Source organism: Musca autumnalis, unplaced genomic scaffold (genome assembly GCF_047663935.1).
Source record: "Musca autumnalis isolate F117 unplaced genomic scaffold, ASM4766393v1 scaffold_4, whole genome shotgun sequence".
NCBI classification, from domain to species: Eukaryota; Metazoa; Arthropoda; class Insecta; order Diptera; family Muscidae; genus Musca; species Musca autumnalis.
The window spans coordinates 164,158,522-164,179,986 of NW_027411977.1; the positions used below are offsets into that span (position 1 = coordinate 164,158,522).

General features: G+C 38.4%; 1 protein-coding gene across 5 annotated transcripts in view; it reads left to right on the forward strand.

Annotated features, from left to right (window-relative positions):
* Window positions 1-21,465, forward strand: part of Klc (kinesin light chain) — a 394,492-nt gene that overhangs the window by 224,897 nt on the left and 148,130 nt on the right. The gene's annotated exons all lie outside the window — the stretch shown is intronic.

Here is a 21,465-nt window from a genome sequence, read left to right on the forward strand (position 1 = left end):
ACAAGTTTACTGGGCGAAGCTATTGTGTCCAATACCTTGAGTCCCAAATATGATGTATGTACGATTGTTTTGTTTTCATAATGACCGTATATCGTAACGGTGTTGTCTTTTAGGATGCAATCGGGCCCAACCTCTAATGTTCCAGCCCCTTGTGCCGCTAAATGCGTCATTTTTGTACCACAAACAAACGTCAATTCTGTCATGTTGGCTAGAGTAAACATCTATCGATTCTTCCGAGCCATTTGGGTCCAAGGTTGATGAGAAACGGTTGACTGCAAGTCGCAAGCTTCTGATGATTTATTCAGGAAAAAGTTTACTTCGCATAAATGCGAAGATAAAAACGTCGTTCGTAGTATGGATGCAACTGTGCATTTCATCTGCTGTGAGAGATATGAACTCGTCCCAATGAGGGTTGACTGCCAATACGGCTGACTTAATTGAGATTGAGATGAACTGACCGGACCGTATCATCGGGATGGGAACCATGTTGAATAGATCATACTGTTGGAGATCCACTAATGGAAGGCGAATCTCAAATATGATGCTATTTCTCATAACACTTCCCTTACTAGTCATTAATTTGAAGAACTCTGTCAAGTTCTCTTCTCGAATAGGTAGAGCACGAGATCGTGGAACATGAGCTTGATGGTTTGGAGCTCGCTCAACAGCTGATGTGGGGTCAGTAGCAATGGGCTTATACGATTGTGGTGAGCATCTGTTAACACGTCGATAATGTTGTCTTCTACATGTTTCAACTTAGATGACAGTAGCATGAGCTGCGATATAAGAAAACAATTGACTGTGTTGCCTTCGCAACATCTTCCTTCTTTTTCACCTTATTAGCTAGAAGATTCATTGCAGTTTGGATGTCGCTAAAAGTCCTTTGACTCGCCCCTTCATCCCTTCTAATGATATTAATTGTTGAATCAGTAATAGATGTCTGGTTCCTTAGCAGCTCAAGCAGATGTTGCTAGTCTTCATTTGCCTTCTCAATTGTTACAGCCATTTGCTCCGCATATTCAGAATCCAAAACACCAAATAAGGAGTTTGCAAGGTTTCCAACTATGTTTAGCGCGCCTCGCCTGGTGCGCCTGGAAAGATGTGCAAAGTACCAGTTTCTAGCTGTTTCTGGTCTTGAACCAGAGCCTCTGAAACAATCTCGCAGCTTCGATTTTGACCTAAAAGTCTGCACAACTCCTGAAGGGTTCTTATCCCAGACGAAAAGTCATCCATGTCCGCCCAAAACGTGGAAAGATCATAATAAGTCATTAGCTTCCACTCTGCTGTTACGACCTTAGTAACTCCAATGCCTTCGAAGTAAATTCCAGGCTTATTCTCAAACTTACGTACGCTGAACGACTGACATAAGCATAATGACAGGAATAGCAAAGCCATAAATATTGTTGACATCAACATGCTGATTGGCTTAAATCGCTTTGACGATGGTCCATCACCACTAATTACGTTCTTTAACCTTGACAGAGGCACATTTTCATCTTCCATTAAGGGAGCTAACCTGTTTATAGTCCGCTTAACTTCTCCGCTCTGCGTCTTTATATCAGCTACTCGGACGGCTCCATCATTTCCCTTGTATGTTCGGGTTATTCTGCCTAGCGGCCACTGCATTACAGGTACGTTGTCTTCCTTAATGATGACCAATTGCCCAGACTCAATGTTTGGAGATGGTGTGCTCCATTTCCGTCTTGCTTGCAGAGTAGTTAGATACTCCGTAGACCGCAGATACATCACTGCTCCATACGTCTTTTCTGAAGCATCCACAAATGTATGGATCTCAACCCTCGTTGGTTTCTCTCCATTAAACATATGTCTGGGTAACTTGAAATCATTTAGCATCTTCAAACTCCCTCGAAACGATAACCAATAGGATGTAAATTCTGCTGGCAGTTCCTCATCCCAGCCAATTTTATTCTTCCATAACTGCTGAATAAAGATCTTTGCTGCGGACACAACAGGACTTGTAAGTCCCAATGGGTCGAACAATCTCGCCAGATCAGATGTTACTTTGCGTTTAGTTACGAGGCTGCATTCGCTCATATTACTCTTCAGGCAAAATCGGTCCGCTTGGGGAATCCATGTCAACCCCAGTACCTTGGTTGATGAATTATCGAAGTCGAGGTCTACTTCCCTATCCTCTGGTGTGACTCCATGTAATAGTTTTAAGTGGTTGGCACACCACTTTATCAATCTGAATCCTGCTTCTGACAACAACCTATTTAGCTGACTCTGCATTTCCATTGCGGTCGTTAAGCTGTCGGATCCGCACATGCCATCGTAAACACAGAAATTTAGCTGAAGTGCTGGAGCACCCAATGGATATTTATGCAAATTTGTATCTGCTAGCTTTTTCAGACATCTCGTAGCAAGATACGGGGCGCAAGCCGTACCATATGTTAATGTATTTAACATGTAGTGCTCGAGCTCCTTGTCTGGGGAACTCCTCCACACGGCCAGCTGATATCTGCGATCCCTCGTGTCCACTAGTACTTGTCTATACATCTTCTCGATATCCGTTGTGAACACAAATCGCGGTAATCTAAATCGCAACAGCATCCCAAACAGGTCTCCTTGAACCTTGGGACCTGAATGTAAAATATCATTTAGCGACCACCCAGACGATGACTTACAGGACGCATCGAACACTACCCTGAGCTTTGTCGTACTGATATCTGGACGCAGGACACAATGATGCGGAATGTAGTAATGACTCCCGCGCACCTCTCTCGGTTGTATTTTCGTCATGTGGCCCATGTCTTCGTACTCCTTCATAAAATTCGCATACTGCTCGCGAAGATTTGCATCGTTTGCTAACCGACGCTCCAGAGCGAAGAATCTGGACGCTGCACTATTCAGTGACTCTGATATCTTTTCTGTATCATCTGAAAATGGTAGTCGCACCACAAATCGACCACTCTCATTGACTTTAGTGTGTTGGTTAAAGTGACTTTCACACCTTTCTTCTGCTAGTGTCAACGTCTGGTCCTCACCAACATCATCTTGTTCCCAAAGCTGCTTTAACAACTCTTTCAGACCACTTTCATCTTCTCCAAAAACTGCACACGTAACCATTCCTGCTTTAGCCTGTACCTTTCCACTAGCAATCCATCCTAGTTTCGAGTTCTTCAATATAGGAAGTTCCTTGGACATCCGAATCTCTTGCGATAAAATCAGATTGAAATAAAACTCTGCTCCAAGGAGTACGTCGATTCTGCCCGTTTGGTAAAAATGTGGATCCGCTAGCTTTATGTTTTCTGGAATAGGCCATGACGTGACGTCAGTGCCAGTGCTTGGTTGCGGTGGAACTATGTCTGGTAATACAAAAGCTTCTAGGCGCGCTCGGAACTTGCTTGTTAGTGACTGAATCTCCACATTGACTCTGTGGTTTGCTGTTCTTGACCTTCCGCCAACTCCTTCGATAGCGAGAGTTGCTTGAATTGGTTCAATACCCAATCTCTGCAATAGCCATTCTGATACCAAATTAATCTGTGAGCCGGAATCCAACATCGTCTTAAATTTATAGCTCCTTCCATTATTGGCCTTAATGGCTACTCGTGCAGTTGCTAGGAGTACGTATGACTGAGCTCTATTTGCCGATGTTACCGTAGGTGATTGTTGATTCGACGTTACTGCTGCCTTCTCTTCTGCTTGTGTCTTCGTGGAGAAGTGTAGAAGTATATTGTGCTTCTGTTGACACATCCTACATGTCCCACTTGTACACGTCTTTGCCTGATGAACCTCCTTAAAGCAATTCAGGCACATCTTGTTCCTAGGAACCCATTTCTGTCTTTCGGGCGCGGTCTTTGCCAAGAACTGTTTGCAATAGTAAAGTGGGTGGTCACCTTTGCACATGTAACGTTTTCGGGTTGTTGTTGAAGCAGACGTAACTGTTGGCTTACTCTTTTGAACCCCGTTGACTGCTTCTAATGATTCGAAGCGACCCTTCAGGCAGTTCATGAAATGATCCATCGTTTGAAGCTCCTTGGAATTGACAATCGACTGCTCATACAACATCCTCTTTTTCAGGATGTGGATTAGGAGTGGATCCCATTCTTTTGACTCGCCAAGGCCCTCCAGTGCCAAAAGTGACTCACGAAGACTGTCATGAAAGTCTTTCACTGATCTGCAATCGCCTGACATGTTAGGTAAGCTTAAAATTCTCTCAAGTATAGTTGACACTTGAGCTCTCTTGTTATTGTATCGTTCCTGTAGAGTCGTCCAGGCTATGTGGTAATTCGCCTCCGTCAACTCGAGGTGCCTTCTGAGCTTCTCGGCTTCTCCAGTCACATTCGCCCTGAGGTACCACATCTTTTGTACCAGCGGCAATGCTTGTTCGTTGATCATTTTCCCAAAGATGTCCGAAAATGTCTGCCACTTCGAGTAATCCCCATTGAACTGAGGTATTGTAATCTTTGGCAGGTTAACTTGATTTGGACGATCGATCTGTGATAACGTCGATATTTTCTCCTTGAATTTTAATGTCTCTTCCTCCAAGAAAACATATGCTGATGCATCATACCCAGCCAACGTTGGATGTCCTCCACATTTGACCAAAATCGTTCAATTGAACCCACCGTTTGGCAGGGCGCAGCGTGACCTGAAATGCCCCTTATTAAGGTTTGAATTGACTGCATTAGAGCCCACTGATGTCTTACTAAGGGGTAGTTTACACTATATGTAAATGTCATATGACATGAAATTTTCCATCATTATATAGTCGCTAATATGTGCAATATTGGGGATTTTCCTTACGCCATTTACTTTGTGCGTCCACACCAGCAAAATTGTAATAAAATTACGTCTCCACATTGCCTGCGTGTGTAGATATGGAATGTTTTTATTTTGTGTCATATGACATTGATAGACATTGTAAACTACCTCTAATGCAGCCATGTTGCTGGTCATACTAGATCCGCTGGATTGTTTCTGTAGCATCTCCCTTGTGGCCGATGCTTGGATTTCTGAACCAGTTTTTGGCGACTTTGCTTTTGCGCTTGGACCTGGCTAAATATTGGCAGACTTCAGCCTCGATATGGTCCATTGTTGAACTAAACTTTTCTCCAATCGTTTTGTGTAGGTTCTGAGCTATGTATGGATCCTCCTCTGGCAATGACGGGTCATTGCGGATCTGGTTTTCCGCTTTTTCAAACGTCTGCCAGAGAACCGTTAGCTCACTACGCTTGCCTATGTAGAACTCGTCCGTTCTTCTGTCAATCGGAGCCTTCTTTATTGTCGACACGAATTTGTCGAAATTGTTGCCCCTTACTTCGTGCAGAGCTATGAGTTCTTGAACAGTCGCCATTGATATCATTTCAAAGACCACTTGCGGGGTTGCTTGCTGGACTTATCTTTTTTTTAACTTTCTGAACCCACTTATGGGGTTGTTGTTTTGATCTTCGCCACTTGCAAGGTGAAAACTGACTCCTTTTTTTAATCCAACGATGCGTGTTGCAGCACGAAGGGTGCGTATTGGATCAGGAAGAATGCGAGGATGTGTATTGTAGCACGACGAATGTGCGTTGTATCACGTCTTCTTGGAATCGTTAACTGCTGGGTACTTCGTGTTTCTGATGAATCGGCTACCTTTGGTTCAACTATCAACTCAGGTTACTTGAATTCCGGTCTTCAAATTCCAACTTTCAAATCGCGTCCTTCTTGAGTAACGAACGCCACTTCTTTGAGCAAAAGTATTTGTTGGAGGGCTTATTTTAATGGATGCGACCTGATGTAAGGTACGCTTCTGGTTGCTGTAAGGACTATGTTCCTTATTCTCACAAATAAGTGTTTCAACGTCCTTACCACTAGTGGGGGGAAGTAAGAAATTTATAAGTGAGATCACGTCGGGGTCACCAAAAAATGATAAATACTGTAATAAAAGTCGGATGTACACAAAACTTGAAGTGTGTAAACCTAGATAGCTTTACAATTTCTTGTAAAGGGGAGTACACACTATCATTCAAAAATGACAGTCAACGTACTTTTAGGACAATTTTCGGGCAAATAGCAACTTTTATTTAGCTAAAAACGTTTGAATTACAATATAAACGGTGTTATTTAGAGATTACAAAAGAATTTTTTCAGTTAGGCTTTGATATTCACGAAATAGACCTCGATGACTGTCACTTTTGCTTGTCAGTGTGTACTATACATTAAATACCTAGATTCTTTATTGCCAATTGGTATTTATACATTTTGATTAACTTAACTGCTATGGTAAAAATGTAAACTAAGCATTAATAAATAGGAAATAAATTTACTTCAGCCAATAACCGATGCAATGTGAAACCAATCGAGTTGTTTCTTTATTTGGGTTATTAACCTGCATAATGTAAACAATGAAATTATAATTGCTGCTGTCAATACATAAAACAATTAAATAATAAAGAAATTAAATATGTATGTAAATAAATATGTTCTTTTTGAACAGGTTTTATTACATACTCCCATTCGTACATGATTGGTAATATCCCATATACTCCCTCCCTTCTTAAGATTAATATTCCATAAAACAGTTTTTCATTTTATAACGCTTTTTGCTTCTCCTCTAAAATTATTATTTTGTTAGTTACGACTTTTGGCATTTATGGTGATGATATACAGTCGAACGTCAATTATCTGGGAATCCATTATCCCTTACCCTCCATTATCAGGGAAAGGAAACACACATAATTTTTTGTCAATTGTACACCGATAAATCTTAAAAATCTTTATGATCCGTTAATATTGAATTGCCTTGAAATGACGAAGTTCTTGACATTATCAACATACACTCCTGCTCAAAATAATGGATACTCCTTGTACAATTGTTTTGAAAGATCAAAAGAACGTTTATATTTATTTAAAGAAACTGAGAATATGCTTTTTCTTATACCTTAATGTCATAAAAGTATAGCAATTAACAACAACGTGTCAAGTGATCGATTGAAGACTATTGGTTTCCGTAGACTCAAATGAAATACAACGACCGTTTTATATTACAATAAAGAATTCACAAACGTTTATTAGTTAAAATTGTACAGGCTTATATTAATACTTGTTGTCAGTTTGGCTGCTTATCTTCAACTTCGTTACATTTAAAAATTAAGGGTTGGATCAGGGTTGTATCTAATTGTACATTTTTACATGTATGCAACAAAAGGTATCTACTACTATTTTTAACTTGACAACTCGGCCTTTCATGACCTGAAGTCGTCTTCGGCTTCACCATCGCTTGAGATATCCAACTCGGGGGAACATTCACACCATTTGTTCATCTTATTGGAGCTGAATACGGAACAGAATTTCCTATTCGTGATGTTTATTCCAGAAATGTCCTCTATCCTCGTGCTATTATGTATGGACCCCTGTACTTGGCTTCTAACTTCCGTGATTCGCCTGTCGCCTCTGCATGCATCGTCGGCTTCGAATGTTTACTGTCAAACCTCTTTTTCCATCGTTCTCGTTCGCTTTTGATGTTTTCTGCTGCCAGAATGCGCTTTTCGTTGATGGGAATTTCTTCGTTGTGTACATCATCTTGTACAGCTGCTAACAAGCGGTTTTGAATTAAGTCGGTGGGCTTGTAATCGAAGATAAATTCATTCGGACTGTATCCTGTTGTCGAATTTTTCGTTGAATTGATTGACCATTGTAAAACGTGAAGTGCCATGTCCCAATCTTTCGGTTCTTCGGTGGTAGTTCGCAAGTAAGACAGGATAAGTTGATTGACACTCTCAACTTGTCCATTTGCCCTGGGTGTTCGGACTGCATTCTTGATGTGTTGAATACTATTTCGATCGCAATATTCCTCAAACATTTTAGACGTAAAAGCTGTTCCACGGTCGGAAATTATTCTTCGGGGTAGACCAAAGTATCCGCTAACCTAATTTAAAACGCTGATGACGGGCAATGTCTTCGTTTTTCGAACAGGTTTTATGACAACAAATTTCGTAAAGGAGTCGGCTATTGCTAATATATGGGTATGATCAATATGTACTTGCCTGAACGGTAGCGGTTCGACTTCGCTAAAATGTGGAGCTCCTTCGTGCTTACCACATTTTGCCTTATTGTAGCAACACTCTACACACGCTGTAATGTACTCCTTTATACATTTCCGCATACGGGGGAACCAACACGTTTGTTGCATTCGTGAGAGACTTTTCTCCAATTCATAATGACCAATATCATCATGACAATGTTTAGCTATGCGCCATCGTATAGCCTTCGGTATGACAAATCGTAGTCCATTTTTCGTTTTCCGGTAAATTCGATGTTTTTCTAAAACGTATTCAGATTTTATCTGTTTTTCTTGCTCAGATTTTGATTCATCTCGCAGTATCATCATTATGTTCTTTATGTGGTTGTCGTTTAAGTGCATCGTGAGGATCCAATCATCGCTATCAATACTCATTATGAACCCTGCTGGTTCAATTTCCGTTGGTGATTCATCCGGTGAACGGCTGAGAGCATCAACGTGTGCCATACGTGATCCTTGTCGGTGTACGTACTGACAATCAAATTCAACTAATTTCATCAGCCATCGTGCTACTCGTGGTTGTAATTCTTTCGTTGCCTTTACCTTTACGCGGAATGGCTTTCCAAGTAAGTATGTACGGAAACGTTCCAACGTTTCAACCACAGCTAAAACTTCCAACTCGTAGCTGTGATATTTCGATTCCGTTTCAGAACAGTGACGACTAAAATAAAACAGTGGGTGCCAATCACCATTACCATCGGACTGTAACAAGACTCCAGCTAATCCCAAACTGCTTGCATCCGTGTGAACCTCGTGATCTGCCTTCATATCGTAGATTGCTAGAACTGGTTCACTGCACAAAATTTGAATTAGGCTCTTGAATGCGTTTTGCTGTGGCACGCCCCAACAACATTTATTCTCTTCACTCTTTCGTGTTAACATCGTAAGTGGTTTCGTTATGACTCCATAATCTTTCACAAATTTCCTGAAGAAGTTCGTTAGGCCAAGGAAACGTCGAAATTCTGTTACATTGCGTGGTACCTTAAAATGTCTGATCGCGTTCACTTTCTCTTCTCCAGGCGAAATACCTTCAGGCGTAATTATGTGGCCTAAATAAGAAATCTTTTCGGCTAATAACGAACATTTTGCCAATCGCAACGTGAGACCACATTTCTTCAAAATATCTAAAAATTTTTTTAATCGGTCCAGGCCTTCTTTGACTGTTTTACTGGGAATTATCACGCCATCCAGATACGCTAAAACTTCTCCTGGATTCATAAATTCTATTACTCGGTTCATCGTGGCTTGAAACATTGCTGGTGCATTTACCAAACCAAATGGCATCCAGTTGAATTCATAATTACCTTCTGAAGTCACGAACGCTGTGAACTTCTTCGATTTCTCTTCTACTTCAATTTGGCGGTAACTCACTCATACGCAAGTCGAGTGTGGTGAAATAACGATTTCCGGCGAGTTGTGCGATCTGCTCATCCAATACTGCCGTAGGATGCGGTATGCGTACTGTTATTTGATTCAACTGTCTGTACTCAATACATAAACGGTGTTCACCATTTCTCTTCTCGACCAAGACAATTCCCGATGCGTACGGAGAATTTGATTTCCTGATAATTTCGTTGTCAAGCAAGTCCTTCACTATATTTGCAACAATAGGGCGTTTAGCAAATGCAATTCGATATGACTTTCTTCGTATTGGTTCTGGCGTAGTAACTTCCATTTTCACTAAGTTGCACTTACCCAATTCGCTTGACTTTTCTGAGAAACACTGTCGATTTTCTTGGATGATCATCTGCAATTCGTTGAGTTCTTCGGTTGTTAAACTTTCGTTGCTACTAATTGCATTTACGTTTTGCATCCAGCACTCATCTCCTTCAATAATGGTGCGTCGACCTTTTTGGCATAAAACATCTCGACCCAAAAGTACATCATTCGGAATCATTGAATCTTCCACCACATAAAGATTCACGTCGCACAGTGTTGCCGCTCCCATACAAAAGTGGACAAAAATAGAAGGAGTTGACCTAGGTTGATGAATTTTTGCACAAGTACTTATAAAGGCATAGGAATGAAAAATTTCAACTTTGGTCCATATCGGTTCAGATTTGGATATAGCCCCCATATATATCTATCCCCGATTTTGCTATAACTCGGACAATTTAAATCGAATAGCCTTCAAATTTTATATGTGATATTTTTTTAGGCCCCTGAGTAGTTTCACCGATTTTCATAAAAATCAGTTCAGTTTTGGATATAGCTCCCATATATATCTTCAACCGATTTTGCTATAAATCGCTCAATTTTTGATGAATAGCCTTCAAATTTAACATGGGATGTTTCCTCAGACCACTGTTCAGTTTTACCGATTTTGATTTGATTTCGGAAAAACGGTACAGATTTGGATATAGGCTCCACATATCCTTCACCGATTTTGCTATAAATCGGTCAATTTTTGGAAAATAGCCTTCAAATGTAACATGGAATGCTTTCTTAAGCCCTTTTTCAGTTTGACCGATTTTGAAAAAAAATCGGTTTAGATTTGATTAAAGCTCTCATATATGTTTTCGCTCGATTCTATATATTCGCTGCACTAAACACGCAATGTATGTGAGATATTAATTAAATTATTTATTTATTTATTTATTGAAACATTTTGTAAAGTAAGCCTGAAGGCCAATTAGTTTTACAATATTCATAAGAAAAGAGAGAGAGAAATTAGGAAAATATGACGTAGTTATCTGTAATTGAGTGACATCGGGCTAAATTGTATATGAAACCATATTCAAACCTGAACGATATAGACCAAATTTTATATTTTTCATTCCTGGGCCCTCATAAGTACCTGCGAAAAGATTCATCAACCTATGTCAACGGTAAAACAGGGGCCTGAGGAACCTCCCATGTTAAATTTGAAGGCTATTCATCAAAAATGGAGCGAAATTGAGCAAAATCGGGGGAAGATATATATGGGGGCAATATCCCAATCTGGACTGATTTTTACGATAATCGGTGAATCTAATCATGGGCCTGAGAAAATATCACATATAAAATTTGAAGGCTTTTCGACTAAAATTGACAGAGTTATAGCAAAATCGGGGAAAGATATATATGGGGGCTATATCCAAATATGAACCGATTTTTGTGAAAATCGGTGTAGCTATTCAGGGACTAAGAAAATAACACATAGCAAATTTGAAGCCTATTCAATCAAAATTGACCGAGTTATAGCAAAATCGGGGAAAGATATATATGGGGGCTATATAAAAACTGAACCTATATATCTCAGAAGGTTGCAGGGATGGGCAGAATGTTTTTACACATTTTGATTTGGAAGAGATGCCCAATTAACGGAAAACAGGAGCCAAGGTGGCAATCAAAAGATCTGCTCTACTAAATATAGAGAATTTTGAATTTTTTTTTATGAAATTTAAATTTTGATTTCTTGATAACGGTACATTGCCCATTTGCAGTTAATATGAACTTTTTGTACTAAAACGTTATATTTATAGCCCACTCATCAAATCCCCATCCAAAACTTTTAGTATTATCAATAAATTTTTCAGAAAATGTTATTTGAAATGTCGTCTAATTTTCATATGATTATCGCTTTAGATTACCTGGGAAATATTGTTCATATTTAAATAGCTATAACTTCATTATGGATGCACATATCGACAAAATTCTTTCAGATTCGTTGTATCGGATGTGTTTACTGTAAGAAAAAAATATAAACATATGTAAAAGTTAACATCACATTTTTTGATTTTTGTCCAAGCGGCAACACTGTGCGTCGTAGCTCGTTTCATCAATATCAATCGTCACATTGACAAATGTTGTGCATTCGTATTTGCCTCCAGCAAAACCATTTAAAACAATACAGCAAGTTTTCGTTTCACCAATTATCGTTGCAAAACTTCGTCTGATCAAACTTCCATCACTTCCAGAATCAATAAAAGCTTCGAATTCCTTGTCCTTCACTTTGACAAGTTTACGTAGTATTTCGTTGGACTTTCCGCTGTCCTTTATTTTGTTAACATTAACATTCGGGGTTTTCGTTGGACATTCACTTGCACCGTGTGAAGTCCGTTTGAATATCGTACATCTATTTTTCTTCTGCGGCTCTGGACAGTTTACAGCTTTGTGGCCAGCGTTACCACAATTAAAACATTTGAATTTATTCAGTTTGTCATCGCCTTTCTTCTCGGGACCCATTTTATTTTCACTGCTGCGTTTCGATTTATTCGTTATTGATGTCAGCACTCTTCTTACCTCATTATAACTACAATATGCGTTGATGCCACTCAGAAGTTGATTGCAGGGGATATAATCATTGGATATTTTCAGCTTCAATCCTTGGTCGTTAATTCCGTTGACGATGTGCCGTGCTATGGATGATTCACTTAAATTGCCCCGTTTTCCAATAGCGTACATTCTGTAATAATATTCCTGCGGCGTTTCGTTGAGCTGTCGTTTTGTCTGTGCCATTCTAATGTGAACATCCGCTGCGATCTCGTTTTGAGGAAAATCTGAAAGAAACTTGTTAACAAACTGAGGCCATGACAGAAATACCTCCTGCACTGAGTCAACCCAATACTTGGCTGGGCCAGCCATTTTCTGTTGCACTGCAAATATAACTGATGCGTCTTCATGGATTCTTCAGATGACGGATTAAACTCTGGCAAAAGTTGAATTATTTCCTTTACGTTCCCAAAGGGGTTGTGCAGAACATAACGCTGTATCGGCTGCATACATATTTCTGACTGCGGCTGCGCTGAATAGACACTCGTTGCAAATATCGGTGGCTGCACATACACATTGTGCGGCTGCGTTGACTGAACATACCCATTGTTCTGCTGCGTATTTTGCGCGAACACTCATGTCTGTGTAGCTGTTGTGAAATTCGCATGTGTCGTTGTATGTATTGGTACGTTGTAGCATGACGTCACTACATTTTGCGTTGTATTTCGTGGAAGTTGAGCATGTCCGTGCAATGAAGATGTAAACGTTGGTAAAACAGCAGAAGCATTCGTGTGGATCATTGGAATCGACGTAGTCTGAACTGCACCAAAAGACGTATTCGTTTAAACATACGACGGAATCGAACGTGATTCCGGTTATACTGTCACAACGTTTGTCACGTTTGGCAAGCTAGGCTGTGTGCCTTGCAGGGACATATTACCATCCGGTGTCGCAAACGTGTTCAAGGGAGACGATGCGTTGTTCGGCTCAAATTCTGATTGTCCACGTTGCTTCATAAATAAACGTAATCCAGTTACCCATCTTCTAATTGCGAAATTCTGTTTGCATATCATGAGGAGATGGGAATCCGTGCAAATCCCTTTCGTTGTTGCCTTCAAGTCGTTCGATCAATTGCTTTTTGTTACCACTATGAGAAACACCAATTTCTCTGCATTTCGCTTGCAATTGCTTAACCATGCATTTGTGCAAATTTTCCATATTTCTTGTTGGTAGGCGCTTCTTCCAATAAGATGATCCTTATCCCACTTCTGAGAAAAATGTCAAGTGATCGATTGAAGACTATTGGTTTCCGCAGACTCAAATGAATTACAACGACCGTTTTATATTATAATAAAGAATTCACAAACGTTTATTTATTAAAATTATACAGGCTTATATTAATACGTGTTGTCAGTTTGGCTGCTTATCTTCAACTTTGTTACATTTAAAAATTAAGGGTTGGATGAGGGTTGTATCTCTAATTGTAAATTTTTACATGTATGCAACAAAAGTTATCTACTACTATTTTTTAACTTGACAAACGTAAGTTTCATCTAAAATGACTTGAATTTCGGTAACGCAGTAGATTTGCTGCTCATAATAATAATAGATACACTTCAGTTATAATCGGAAATAATAAACTTTTATTAATTTTGCATGTGAAGTTTGGAATACGATGAGTCAAGAAAATCGCAGGTGACATTTCGTAGCATACTTTCATCGTTTTTATCCATAAATATTTACCACAATGCTTGCATTCTAAAGGAAATAAAGTTATATGCAAAATCAACAAAAATAGGAATCGAAATGTGAAATTAAAAAAATAGAGCACGGACAACTAAAATAGAGAACTGTATAATAGAGTACGGTAGGTCGTCTCCGTACATATCAAGTATCATTATCCATAACTCTTCCTTTTATGTATAACCTTTTATACTTAAGGTATAACTTCACGGATTCAACTGTCGCTGGTGGTTCATTCTTTAGATGTTTTCTGCGATCAGAATACGTTTTTCTTTTATGGGAATTTCTTCGTTTTTACATCATACAGGTGCTAACACACGGTCCTGAATATAATCGGAGACTTGTAATCAAAAACGAATTCATTCGGAATGTAGCCGAACAAACCGAAGAAAGGAGAAGAATTGGGGCTAGGAATCATTACATTACAATTCCTGGTCATCAATCAGTCAATCATTTCATCAACATATGTTTGCGGAGCAATAAAAGAAAAAGCCAAAAAGAAAACAAAACAACAGCAGTATCAATTTCGTTATAATAAAAATGATTTAATCCTTTATTGAATAAATATTGTTTGGAAAACAATATCTGTACCTTTTGTTCACAATGTTTTTGAGGACGAAAATCAAACTTATTTCTTTAATCGACGAAAATCGAATGACATCCCTTTATTTGCAAAAGAGAGAATAAAAACAAAACGATGGACACTGCAAAGTGGCGCCAATTTTTAGTACATTCTCATTAGAACTTGACATCTTTCACTTTGTGCGAAAACAAAAAGTTGCACTTCTGATAAATGGTCAAGTTATAACGGAAGTAATGAAACATTACAATTTGAAAAGTGAATTTAATACGTAATTAAACATTGCCGGCCACCTTGAAATATCCAGCGATGTTTCAACTTAATTTCTAGTTCTTTAGTTATGAGTACATATTTATGAATATTTTACATTAAACGGCGGAACCGTCAATAGTGAGCATTTTAGCAATTTCTTTCCTTTTTGTACATTTCTTATAATATAAATGGCTCGGAAAGCCCATTCCAATTTCCATTGGCGCTACATCCACTACTACTTAGTACCGAAGCGTTGTTCAACCTCCCGGATAGGAGCGATTCGATACAATCACATTTTCTTGTAACTGAAAGAAACGAAAAGTTGTTAAATCTCCGCATAGGGGCCTCTTCGTTTTATTTCGCCAGAAGGGCGCTACCGACCTGCTAAATTAAAGTCATTTGAATTTATTCAGTTTGTCATCGCCTTTCTTCTCTGGACCCATTTTATTTTCACTGCTGCGTTTCGATTTATTCGTTATTGATGTCAGCACTCTTCTTACCTCATTATAACTACAATATGCGTTGATGCCACTCAGAAGTTGATTGCAGGGGATATAATCATTGGTCAATCCTTGGTCGTTAATTCCGTTGACGATGTGCCGTGCTATGGATGATTCACTTAAATTGTCCCGTTTTCCAATAGCGTACATTCTGTAATAATATTCCTGCGGCGTTTCGTTGAGCTGTCGTTTTGTCTGTGCCATTCTAATGTGAACATCCGCTGCGATCTCGTTTTGAGGAAAATCTGAAAGAAACTTGTTAACAAACTGAGGCCATGACAGAAATACCTGCTGCACTGAGTCAACCCAATACTTGGCTGGGCCAGCCATTTTCTGTTGCACTGCAAATATAACTGATGCGTCGTCCCAGTTATAAGCTGTCTTCATGGATTCTTCAGATGACGGATTAAACTCTGGCAAAAGTTGAATTATTTCCTTTACGTTCCCAAAGGGGTTGTGCAGAACATAACGCTCTATCGGCTGCATACATATTTCTGACTGCGGCTGCGCTGAATAGACACTCGTTGCAAATATCGGTGGCTGCACATACACATTGTGCGGCTGCGTTGACTGAACATACCCATTGTTCTGCTGCGTATTTTGCGCGAACACTCATGTCTGTGTAGCTGTTGTGAAATTCGCATGTGTCGTTGTATGTGTTGGTACGTTGTAGCATGACGTCACTACATTTTGCGTTGTATTTCGTGGAAGTTGAGCATGTCCGTGCAATGAAGATGTAAACATTGGTAAAACAGCAGAAGCATTCGTGTGGATCATTGGAATCGACGTAGTCTGAACTGCACCAAAAGACGTATTCGTTTAAACATACGACGGCATCGAACGTGATTCCGGTTATACTGTCACAACGTTTGTCACGTTTGGCAAGCTAGGCTGTGTGCCTTGCAGGGACATATTACCATCCGGTGTCGCAAACGTGTTCAAGGGAGACGATGCGTTGTTCGGCTCAAATTCTGATTGTCCACGTTGCTTCATAAATAAACGTAATCCAGTTACCCATCTTCTAATTGCGAAATTCTGTTTGCATATCATGAGGAGATGGGAATCCGTGCAAATCCCTTTCGTTGTTGCCTTCAAGTCGTTCCATCAATTGCTTTTTGTTACCACTATGAGAAACACCAATTTCTCTGCATTTCGCTTGCAATTGCTTAACCATGCATTTGTGCAAATTTTCCATATTTCTTGTTGGTAGACGCTTCTTCCAATAAGATGATCCTTATCCCACTTCTGAGAAAAATGTCAAGTGATCGATTGAAGACTATTGGTTTCCGTAGACTCAAATGAATTACAACGACCGTTTTATATTATAATAAAGAATTCACGAACGTTTATTTATTAAAATTATACAGGCTTATATTAATACGTGTTGTCAGTTTGGCTGCTTATCTTCAACTTTGTTACATTTAAAAATTAAGGGTTGGATGAGGGTTGTATCTCTAATTGTAAATTTTTACATGTATGCAACAAAAGTTATCTACTACTATTTTTTAACTTGACAAACGTAAGTTTCATCTAAAATGACTTGAATTTCGGTAACGCAGTAGATTTGCTGCTCATAATAATAATAGATACACTTCAGTTATAATCGGAAATAATAAACTTTTATTAATTTTGCATGTGAAGTTTGGAATACGATGAGTCAAGAAAATCGCAGGTGACATTTCGTAGCATACTTTCATCGTTTTTATCCATAAATATTTACCACAATGCTTGCATTCTAAAGGAAATAAAGTTATATGCAAAATCAACAAAAATAGGAATCGAAATGTGAAATTAAAAAAATAGAGCACGGACAACTAAAATAGAGAACTGTATAATAGAGTACGGTAGGTCGTCTCCGTACATATCAAGTATCCTTATCCATAACTCTTCCTTTTATGTATAACCTTTTATACTTAAGTTATAACTTCACGGATTCAACTGTCGCTGGTGGTTCATTCTTTAGATGTTTTCTGCGATCAGAATACGTTTTTCTTTTATGGGAATTTCTTCGTTTTGTACATCATACAGGTGCTAACACACGGTCCTGAATATAATCGGAGACTTGTAATCAAAAACGAATTCATTCGGAATGTAGCCGAACAAACCGAAGAAAGGAGAAGAATTGGGGCTAGGAATCATCACATTACAATTCCTGGTCATCAATCAGTCAATCATTTCATCAACATATGTTTGCGGAGCAATAAAAGAAAAAGCCAAAAAGAAAACAAAACAACAGCAGTATCAATTTCGTTATAATAAAAATGATTTAATCCTTTATTGAATAAATATTGTTTGGAAAACAATATCTGTACCTTTTGTTCACAATGTTTTTGAGGACGAAAATCCAACTTATTTCTTTAATCGACGAAAATCGAATGACAACCCTTTATTTGCAAAAGAGAGAATAAAAACAAAACGATGGACACTGCAAAGTGGCGCCAATTTTTAGTACATTCTCATTAGAACTTGACATCTTTCACTTTGTGCGAAAACAAAAAGTTGCATTTCTGATAAATGGTCAAGTTATAACGGAAGTAATGAAACATTACAATTTGAAAAGTGAATTTAATACGTAATTAAACATTGCCGGCCACCTTGAAATATCCAGCGATGTTTCAACATAATTTCTAGTTCTTTAGTTATGAGTACATATTTATGAATATTTTACATTAAACGGCGGAACCGTCAATAGTGAGCATTTTAGCAATTTCTTTCCTTTTTGTACATTTCTTATAATATAAATGGCTCGGAAAGCCCATTCCAATTTCCATTTGCGCTACATCCACTACTACTTAGTACCGAAGCGTTGTTCAACCTCCCGGATAGGAGCGATTCGATACAATCACATTTTCTTGTAACTGAAAGAAACGAAAAGTTGTTAAATCTCCCGCATAGGGGCCTCTTCGTTTTATTTCGCCAGAAGGGCGCTACCGACCTGCTAAATTAAAGTCAAAAAAGAAGAATTGTTAATTATCCCGGATAGGAAAGTCTTCGTTTTATTTCGTCTGAAGGGCGCTATCGACCAGCAAATTCTAAACTCCCGAATAGGAACCACTACTAAGAATCTGCTTCCAACTACATGTGGTTTATAAATATTCATACATTTTTACTCGTCAGACTAGTAATAGCTGAGAGTAGGTTGTCTTATAAAATTTTTCTACTATATGGAGAAAAGAAAGAAACCGATTTATGTTCATCACGAACATTTCATTTTAATCAGAATGATTACTTAATTTCTTCGTCGTCCTACAACACTGTGTTACTTTTGCACGAATTGAAGACCACGGTTAACGCACGAAAAAACGTTTTATATTGAACGACTAATTTACACGAAGTGCGAGAATTGTTCGATCAAAAGAACCACGAAATCGTCCATTTGAATATCGTGTACCGATAACAACTGTATGTCTTTTTGAATATTTCATTCAAATACTATTCCACCTCTAAGAGATAGTATTTCTGTAACAGCATGAATGTTTTCAGTTTTGAAACTGGTAAACGATAGTCAAGGAGATTCAAGATTACGTTGAAGAAGATTTGTACAACGTACTTTGACGTAGTCAATAACACTAAATTCAAAAAAGGGCGAATGCTTCACACGAACCTGTGGGAAAATTAGTTCAAATATTTCCTTTCCTGTAAGAAGTGCATTTCGAACTTTTATTTTCCTCATGATTTGCATATCTCACTACTGTAGAATATACTCTTATAGCTGGAGAAAGCGGACCAGTAAAGATCCAAACAAAAGCTGTATTTTGAGCAACAAAAGAACCCAAAACATTGAACTCAATTCCTTGTAAAAGGATTTGAGAATAAAGGTCAGCACCTATTAGAATGCTACTCGCCTGCAGTCGAATAACTGTGGGTCAGCCAAACGAATATTTGGAAGGCGCGAGTATAATCCCTTACCAATGGGAGTCGAAGGCAAAATTCCTGAAATGCAAGGAACTACCAATGCATTAAGCTTTATGCGAAACATTTCATCGCTTGTGGAACCAATATCAAATGAACAGCACTTGTTGGATCTAGCGGAAATAGTTTGATCAACCCCTGAAATAGTAGCTGCTGTTGATGTGGTAGGAATACCAATTTTTCGTTGTAACTCCTCAGTAATGAAGGAGGCTTTTGATGCAGGGTCAATAAGGGCACGAACTGGGTGTGAAACTCACTGGTGAACAATATTTACCATAGCCGTTCCTAACACGACATTCCTATTTTCTGCTACATGAAACACTTGTCTATTTGTCGAAAACGTACCAGACGAAGAAGTTGAAGTATCTGGGTTCCGAACTGAATAACACCGGGAGGATACAGGTGTGCTCGATCTAGAATGTGACGAAGTCGCAGATTTTGAAGAACCTATTTGTGAAGACATTTCACGATGTAACAGCGTGTGATGTCGCCTGTTACATTTGGAACAGTTATGTTTACTGTGGCATTTATATGCTTCATGACATGTAGCTAAACAATTTAAGCAACACTCGCTAAACAGCTAAACAATTTAAGCAACTGGCGTCGAAGTGCCGAAAAGCGACTATCGATAGACAATCTTAAGAACTTGGAACAGTATCTTAAGGGGTGAACGGGATTGGGACGCAGAATACAAGATCGACCTGAAGAGGTGAAAGAGGAATTGGAAGGGCTTAGTTTGGTAAACTTGCTTACTTTTGTACTCTGATATGTATTAGTGGATTCAATTCCCCTAATGTCGCGAAGACACGTAAGCGTCTGAGTTCTTTCTGTAAGAAAGGCATCTACATCTTTTCATGAAGATATGGCCGATTTATGTTTAACATTTTGTTCCCACAACTGAACAGTCTTTGTGGGTAATCTTTGAATACAAATGAAAACTAACATGGGATCCCAATCTTTGGTCGGAACATCATAAATTTCTATAGCAGAAATGCAACTATTTATACCCCGCTGTAATTGTTTTAATCCTGAGCTAGATTCTATATTAAGGACCGGAAGGTCGAACAATAACTTTAATTGGTTATTCACCAGAATTCGTACATTGTCGTACGTCTTCTTCAAAGCATACTAAGCCAAATTAAAACTCCTATTCGTCAAAGGGAATTTTGAAACAATATCTTTCGCTTCGCCACTAGTTTTCTTCAATAAGTGACATAGACTTTCTATGTCACTCAAGCGCTTGTTGTCAATAAACAATGCAGAAAAAAGATCCCTAAACTTAGGCCATGAAAGAAAATCGCCATTGAAAATGTCAATATCACATGGTGGAAGGTTTAAACTATGGAAAACATCATTGTATGAAGCGAATACTTCAGCTGATGATCTAGTTATATTCAAACCTTCAGGGACAGAAAATCTTTCGCCAGAAGTGGGAGAAGAATTCATCGACCTAGCTCTATGTTCATCAATTTTCCGATTGATTATTGCAATTGTATTTATATACGCCTTGAAAGCTACCTGTTATTTACACTCTGCTGATGTAATGCCATTGGGATCGAGTTTATCAGCAGTTTTTAGGAAATTAAGACATTCGTCAAACATCTCTTTTACTTTTTTCCACATTTCTTTAAATTCAGCAGCCTGAGCTTCAAGAATATAGATATTCATATCTTCATCTCGGAGAGAAGTGAAATTGGAATCGAACGTAATGAGAGCATCTGCAGCTCGGATGAAACAATCTAGAGAAGTAACCGACATAACGATGAAAATCGAAATAAAATTTGAATGAAATCGAAAAACTTTCTTTCTAAAATGGACCAAACAATCTGACTTCAAGAAGTAGAATCACAATGCACGAAAATGCTATAATATATTAACTATTCAACTAAAGTTTAGCAAGCCAACGTCGAAAATCAGTGTTGATTTTTCTTAAAATCTGCCTAATTCTAAGTGGTTGTAAAATTTGTATCGAAAAATACACTCTTTTTTATTTTAATGTACCGAAAAATGCAATAAAACGTACCAAATTACCATTGTAAAACGAAAAATAGTGGAAACTTCTCAAAAATTTCAAAAAATTTGAAATAATCCAACAATTTTGAAAATCGGTATCGAAAAATACCCAACTTTATTTTTAATGTATCGAAAAATACACCAAAATCCAAAAAACTACAAAATATTATTTTCCAAGTGTACCGAAAAATCACAAAATTTTCCTCAGTGTATCTAAAATCACACTATTTTTATTTTATTGTAAA